Raw genomic sequence first — 8,222 nt, 5'->3', positions numbered from 1 at the left:
GCACCAATCCGCGCCCGCCGTGGCGCCCACGCACCCAATCCGAGCCCGCCGCCGTCGGCCTCCCCGCCGCCATTGGTCAGGGGGCGGGGCCGGCCCGTCTGGCCTGGAAGCGCGCGCACTCGCTAGTCTAGGTTCGCCCAGGTGAGCCGCTCCCAGGTAAACTTGGAGGAGGCGTTTCCTGCAACCTTGGCGGCGTGTTTCCCCTCCGCCCCCAACCCGGGCGGACTGGCTTCCGCAGGGTCCTCGCCTAATGAGGGCGTAGAGCTGCCCAGGTCACAACTCAACCCATCAACCAGCCCAAGTTTACAGCCCAACGCAGCCAGCGCCCCTGAGGACATCTCTTTCCCCAAAAACAGAGCCTGTCCTCCAACAGCCCCAAGTAACCTGTTGGACGCTGTTCGGGTCACAGTTCTCTTTAGCTGCAGCAATGGGGACGTTTGCTTCGTCTTCAGTGATCTTATACCTGTTGGACATTGCTCAAATCACAAGCTGAACTTGGCCATGCCTAGCTAAGACTCCTGTTTCCCGAAATCTGGGATCCTGTCTGACCCGAAGAGTCTGACGTTACCTGAGGGACCTGGACCAGTTTACAATCCAGCTCAACGGCCACCTCACCGAACACCTGTTTCCCTAAACCTAACCTCAGACCAACAGCCCAGGTAACATGCTTGTCGCAACTTGGAGCACCATTCACATCAGCCACAACCCACCTGGATGCTTGTGTCCTAAAACCCAACACTCATCTTCCACCAAAAAACCTAACACACATTTGTCGAGAGCTTCTCATTCATTCTGGAACTAATATTCCTTGTGTGCCCAGTCTGTGCTGTGCCCTGTGCAAGGTAGGACTTGTGGATGAAAGTTGTGAACAGCACAATTCCTGCTCTTGTGATGCTGGGCTTCCAGTTCGGGACACAACACAACACGACACACAAGTAAGACCATTTCAGACACTAATAACTATAAATGAAGAAAATCAAACAGCAGAATGTCAGAGGGTGACTGAGGGAGAGAGGCTGTAGGGTTTGGGCAACGAGTATCTATGAAGAGCTGAGATCTGAAGGTGAAGTTGGAGACAGCCAGACTGGCTGGAGCAGGTACAAAAGCCTTAAGGTGACAAAGAACTTGGATGTGTGCAAGCAAAGGGGGAGGGGAGGAGGGGAGGGCATGAGAGTAGAGAGATAGGAGCTTATTTAGCTAAGGGAGGTGAGCAGGGGCATATTGGGTTAGGTAGGGGGTGACACAGAGTTTGGATATTATCTTAAGGGCAATGAGAAATCGCTAGTGCCAGAAAAATAATTGCTAAGCTATATTAAATATTTTCAATTTAGTCTTTCAGGAGGCAGATGGGAGAAGAGAGGCTGTTCCACATCAAGCCTATAACCCAAGCACAGTCAGCAAGTGAGGGGGTCTGAGGGAGACAAAGCTATCATCATTCTTGCTCATGACACAGACCCTGACAGGTCCCATCAAGTCAGATCTCTCACTGATAGGAGCCCAAGCCATCAACTTTGGCTTCCTCTCACCCCACCCAACATCCCCACCTCAGGCATCTTAAGATACCATCTCCTTGAAGCCTCACCATCCCACCCAGCACCGTGACCCAGTGCCAGCACCCCACCCATCTTTCAGACACCTCCATCAATTCCACAGAGAGATCACAACCTACTCTGAGGACCTCCAGCATTAGACAACACCCTGATTTCTCAACTTGCTCCATCCTACCTAAACCACCCAGAGACTACAGCTACTACAAGAAATTCAGGTCTAGGGACATCTGGGTGGCTTAGTCGGTTGAGCATCCACCGCTTGATTTTGGCTCAGGTTGTGGTCTCACTGTCATAGGATTGAGCTCTGCACCGAGCATGGAGCCTACTTGGGATTCTCTCTCTCCCACTCCCTCTGTCCCTCCCCAGAGTAAAAAAATAAACATTAAAAAAAAAAAGGAATTCAAGTCTATAAGAACTGTTTTGCCATGGAACATACATTTAATGTGTTGAAAAATGTCATTGCTCTGGGTTAATAGAATATCTTGAAAGTTCATCTATCTACCCATCTTTGCCCACCCATCCAGCCAGTCAGCCAACAAATGTTTTAAGTACCCACTCTGGGGTGATTCCCATAGTTTATCATAGGATTGGCTGATCCCAAGGGACAGGATGGTAGCATAAATGGAGTCTGTGGGCTAGGTTTTATACAATAAGGATTGGTGGGGACTGTGGAGAAGAGGTCACCTGGCCCATTCAAAGGGCACTGTGGCTATTCACCTAGCCACTCGTTGCCTAGAATTGTTAGCATTTCAGATTTCTCAAGAAGTCGGAAACCTACACTGGGGGTTAAATCTCTTGATTTTTAGATGTTGGTTATGAATTCAAAATTTTAAAAAACATTACATAGAGGCAACTGGGTGGCTTAATTGGTTAAGTATCTGACTCTGGATGTCAGCTCAGGTCCTGATCTCAGGGTCATGAGTTCAAGGCCATGTTGGGTCTGGAGCCTACCTAAAAAATAAAAATAAAAACACTGTGTAAGCCACACAAAACATTTCTTTTTTTTCTTTCGACACAATCTCAAACTTACAGAGAAGTTACAAGTACAATTCAAATAGCTTTTTCACCCTGAACCATTGGAGCACAAGTTGCTGACTCAAGGCCCCACCACCGTAAACATTTCAATGTGTATTTCCTGCAAACAAGGATGTTCTCCAGTGGAATCATGATACGTACATCCGTCAGTGCAGGAAATTAACATGGCACATTAGTACCATCTAACAGTCAGACCTATTAAAGTTTCACCATTTGACCAAATGATGTCCTTTGTAGCAAAAAGGTCCAGTTCAGGACTTCACGTTGCCTCTAGTTAGTTGTCCTGTAAGGTCTCTTGAGTCTTTTTCAGTCTGGAACACTCCCAATTCTTTCTTTGGGTCTTATGACCTGGATACTGTGAAGAGGCAGGGCAGTTATTTCAAGAATATCTCTGTTTGTTTGTCTGACGTTTCCTCTTTTAAAAAATTATTTATTTGTTTGTTTGTTTGTTTGTTTAGAAAGGCAACATCAGAGAGCAGAGGGGAAGAGAGACAGAGAGACAGAAAGAGTCCCAAGCAGGTTCTGTACTGTTGGTGAGGAGCCCAATACCGGGCTTGAACTCACCAACTGTGAGATCATGACCTGAGCTGAAATCTAGAGTCAGATACTTAACCAACTGAGCCACCCAAGCATCCTTGACATTTCCTCTTGACTAGATTCAGGCCGTGCATCTTAGATTAGATGCAGATTGTGGCTTCTATACATCACGAGCTATCACAGAAGTGATGGCGTGTCTCTCATTGCATCCTAACAGGTGATATGTGACTTTTTTTTCCTCATAAAGTCGTTTTATTTAGATCCCAAGCAAACTAAAGTAGAAAGAAGAGGTGACCACAAGTGAATCAGTGAGTGTGACCCCAAGTCTCTGGCTCCTGCCAGCAGGAGCCAGACATGCACCACGGGGCGGATCTGCATCCCTCAGGCCACCGCCACCCGTCCCACCTGGCGGGTTCCAAGGGACCGGGACACTGGCTATACCCGCAGGGAGGGCGGGCGGCACCTGGGGGGACCACCCACGGGGCTGGGCAGCACCTCTCCTGCGAGGGGCCTCGGCCTCGGCCTCCGGCCTCCGGCCTCGTAGTAGTCGTCGTGGAAGAGGTCTGAGCCCTCATCGGGCGCCAGGGCCCTGGTCTTCACACAGTACTCGGCCAGCGTGGTGAGCACCTCCATGCCATCCCACTCTGCGTCCACCTTGGTCCCCAGGACCTGCTTCCTGATGATGTCCGTGTACTCCCGGTCCTTGCCTTTGCTCTCCTTCCACTTCCTGTACATCACAGAAGCGTCCACATTCGCTGGGGAGAAGGTGTTCGGTTCGTTGAGGAGGGAGATGACGCTTAGCAGGACGGTCCTGATGTTCTGGGTGGCGTTCCACCACTCGGAGGGCAGCTCCCTGCTTTGAGGGTCATCGACTGGGGGGTGGAGGATGGAGATGTACACATCCCCGTCTCCTAGATGTTGGGATGCCACATCTTGGTCAGGAATCAGAAGGCCAGCGGGGAGCAGGGAGAGTCAATGGGAAACTTGAGGCATGCCTTGAAGTAGCCGCCCTGGTAGTAGGTGTTGGGAGGCCCGAAGATGGCCACCTCCCAGTTGTACAGGTCGCCCTCCTCTACCAGGGTCACCCGGAATCCCTCCACCGGCTCCTCCTGTAGCCCCTTGGGCTCTAGCAGCGAACTGGGCACCAGCGGCCGGGTCCCACTATTGATGACATTAAACTTCGATCACTTGTATCAGGCGGTATCTGCCAGGCTTCTCCACTGTGTAGTGCATTTGCTCTTTTCCTCCTTGAAACAGATAGATATTTCTGAGGGAGCTACTGTGAGAGCAGGTAAATGTCCATCTCTGATCAAACTTTCCATTTATTTATTTGTATCAGTACAAGCGGATGTAAGTGATTCCATGGGTAACAGATATGTTACTGTTTTCTTTATTTGGGTGCCTAAATGATCTTGGATTGGGTCCGTGATGGTCTCTTCCAGCAGGTTCCTGTCCTTCTGATATGTCACCATCACTCCTAAGCACTTCCTTACTCTCTGGCACAGCGCATTCCTGGCTTATCTTGTCCTTTCCCCACCCTAGTCCTGGAAGTGGCAATTTCTCCAAAGAGCCCAGGTTCCTTTTAATGGAGAATGGTATTCAGACACCAAGATCTACATGTGCTTCTTGTTACTGGGGTGTCACTGCTCCCAGATCCGCTCCGTGGACAGAGTTATACACACGTGCGCACCCACATATGCACACACACTTATATCAATACTTGTCTATATTTGTCTTGATGGTCTTCTGCTACATTAAAAATCATGAGTTCAGGGGCACCTGGGTGGGTCAGTTGGTCAAGCATCCAACTTTGGCTCATGTCATGATCTCACAGCTCGTGAGTTCAAGCCCTGCGTCAGGCTCCGTGCTGACAGCCTAGAGCCTGGAGCCTGCTTTGGACTCTGTGTCTCCCTCTCTCTCTGCCCCTTCCCGACTCACACTCTGTCTCCATCTCTCTCTCTCAAAAATAAACATTAAAAAAAGGTTTAAAAAAATCATGATTTCATCTCAATAGATCCAATTATGATTGAAGTCCATGGGGCTAATTCCAGTTTTTTCCCATATCCACATTGGGGATTCCCTTGTCCAACCATGAGAAACCTGGTATATTCTCATTGTTTTCGATGCATTCATTCATTTGGCCAGTCCCCCACGTGCAACAATTGATAGCCCACCCAACTCGGCTCCCTTTCCATGAGGATGCCCTCCGCGCTCGCACGAGCTCCGGCCACCCATGCTGGGCTACCCTCCTCATCCCATTGGGCTATGACATCCTCTGTGGACCGGCATACGCCCTCTCCCCATTCCCCCGCTGATGATGCTTACCTGCTGGGACATCCTACGCCCCCCCCCAGTGGCTCTTGAATTGAACTGTTCAAGATCATAAGGGAGGGGAAAGGAAGAGAAAGGAGATGTGGAAGGAACAGTGGAGGAGTCACAAAAACCTTTGGCAAGCTGGCCTTAGCTTACTGTGGTGGGGCAGGCATTCACACATTCAGTAAGTACATGTTGAGTGTTTACTCTGAACCAAAGAGAAATAGAGGATGAAATCATCAATAAATAAAGTGTTACAGGGGACGTAGGGCCAGACACAGAGGAGTCATCTCATCTTTTTGGATCACTGGCTCTACTGGTTGCAAACCCTTCCCAAGCCGATTGGCAAGACCAGCTTGGCCAGCACAGTTGACTCTCATGGTTGGTCCTGATTCAGTGGGAGTGAGGTGTTCACCCAACAACATTTCATCATTTTCCTCAGCCAGCCCCACCCAGCGGTGTTAATAGCTTCCCAAACTGAATCATCAAATCCTGGTTACTCAGACCGTCTCTCCCCAACGCCATCTGTTGGGAAGGACAAAGTAGGCCAAATTCATGGTCTTTCTGACATTTTATCCTACGACTCCACCTTCCCACATGCAACATAGCAATAATCACAGGTAATGTTTTTTGAGCATTTGCTGTGTTTAAAGCCCCACAACTCCACTTTCTAGCTGGGTGGCCGCGACAAGTCATTTCCTGTGTGAGTTTCCTGTGTCTGTTATAACAAAGGACCACAACCGCGGTGATTTAAAACAACCAAATAATGATTCTTTCTGTTTTGGAGGTCGGAAGTGTGAGATCTGCATCACCAGGGCAAAATCAAGGTGAGCACAGCACAGCATGACCTCGGAAAGCCCTAGGGGAAAATCTGTTCCTTGCTTCTTCCAGCTTCTGAGGGCACAGGGGTCCTTCAGCTTGTGGGTGGATGACTCCAACATCTGCCTCTGTCTTCCCACACCCTCTCTTGTGTCTGCACAGTCTCCCGTCTCTGTCCCATAAGGACGCTTGTGATGGCAGTTAGGGCCCAGCCAGATAACGCAGGATAAACCCTCCACCACAAGACCTTGAACTTAATCATATCTGCAAAGACCCCTTTCCCAAATAAGGCTGGATTGGGGGGTTCTAGGGATTGGGAGCCCATCTCTTAGGGCACCATTACTCAGCCTACCACACGTCCCCTCTCTCTAAGCCCCGGTGGTCTTGGGGAGCAAGAATTTCCTGTCCCCTCAAGGTCCTAGCTGGACCAAGACTCAAATTGATGTAAGACAGACAGATTAACAGGAGAAAATCAGATTTAATTTTGTATGTACAGGGAATCCACATAGACATGGAAATTCCAAAGATAGGCAAAATGAGATCTCTATGTCCCACCTGCCGAGCTAAGGAGAGGAGGGTAGGGGGTCTGGGACTTCAAAGGGAAGGAATGCAATTCACAGGAAGATGAAAAAGAGTAAATAGTTGGTAAACAAAAGTTTGCTGGGCCACTCAGAAACAATGGGACATAGAGAGGACTTTTTGTCTTCTTTAATTCAAATCCAAGTTAGTTAACATGCAGTGTAATGGGGTTTCAGAAGTAGAGTTTAGTGATTCATCACTTACGTATAACACCCAGTGGTCATCCCAACAAGTGCCCTCCTCAGTGCCTGTCACCTATTTAGCCCTCCCCCCGCCCCCCTCCCGCCCCCAGCAAGTGAGGACTTCGATCAAAGTGGCCCCTCCCTGTCCACCAAGCCTTGTTCATAACCCTAATGTAATCACAACTGGTGCTAGCTCCTTCCCCAGAGCGGGTCCTCTATCTAAAATCTTTTTAGGGGCGCGTGGGTGGCTCAGTGGGTTAAGCATCTGACTTCGGCTCAGATCATGATCTCACAGTCCATGGGTTCATGCCCCACATCGGGCTTTGTACTGACAGCTCAGAGCCTGAAGCCTGCTTTGGATTCTGTGTCTTCCTCTCTCTCTCTGCCCCTCCCCTGCTCGTGCTCTGTCTCTGTCTCTCAAAAATAAATGGTAAAAAGAAATTGTTTTAAGTCGTTTTAGATAGTTCTTGGGAGAGATAAGGAGCTTTGTCTGAAGCTACTGGGTTTTGATGGCCTTTTAACTTAAAATAACCTTCATGCCGAAGTGGCCTGCGTTGGGGTGGCCCACCCTCGGCCCCTAGGTCTCATCGGTACAAAGAGGGGAGCGGTAACAGTCACTAGTCTCAGGGCTGATGGACGTTGAATGGGTTAACGAGAAGCAGGCATTTGGCAGGCAGGCGGCCCTCGATGAATGGTGTGGTTATTATGAATTGATTTCTTGAGTTATTTCTACCCAGGACTGGCAGTTGTGGGGGTAATTGATTCCAGTGATGTCACCTCTCCAACTGCCAGGTTTTCAGCAGGATTAAATGTGCCAAATGGGCTTTGTTGAGCCAACTCCTCTGGGTGTGAAGAGCCGCCATGCCAACCCGCCTTGCCGCTTCCAGGGCCCGTCTGCTGCTTTTCCCTAATTAACGCGAAGGCGACACCCGCCAGCAGGCCCGCTCGCTGCCATTCCAGGAAGGCGGCGCAGCACACACTGCAGCTAAATATTTGAACATTGTTTCAGTGTCTGGATGAAAATAGTGTTTTGGGCACTTAAACAGCACAGAGGAGAGCAAAGGGAGGAATACTTCGTCATCCTCACGCCCTGCGGTGGGGGTGGGAGTTGGCAGGGGTTCCGGGGAACACACTGCAAGGAAACCCAGCCTTTGTGTGCCTGACCCAACACCACATCACGGCAAACTACCACTGCTAGTCCATGGGA

At 49.7% G+C, this 8,222-nt stretch overlaps 1 pseudogene; it reads right to left on the bottom strand.

Moving 5' to 3' along the window:
• Positions 1–3,557: 3,557 nt before the first annotated feature.
• Positions 3,558–4,425, bottom strand: LOC115277483 (annotated as a pseudogene).
• Between the last annotated feature and the right edge of the window lie 3,797 nt (positions 4,426–8,222).

This window comes from Suricata suricatta, chromosome 14 (assembly GCF_006229205.1).
Source record: "Suricata suricatta isolate VVHF042 chromosome 14, meerkat_22Aug2017_6uvM2_HiC, whole genome shotgun sequence".
NCBI classification, from domain to species: domain Eukaryota; kingdom Metazoa; phylum Chordata; class Mammalia; order Carnivora; family Herpestidae; genus Suricata; species Suricata suricatta.
The sequence above is the reverse complement of the archived record's forward strand: the minus strand, read 5'-3'. Positions and strand labels throughout refer to the sequence as shown.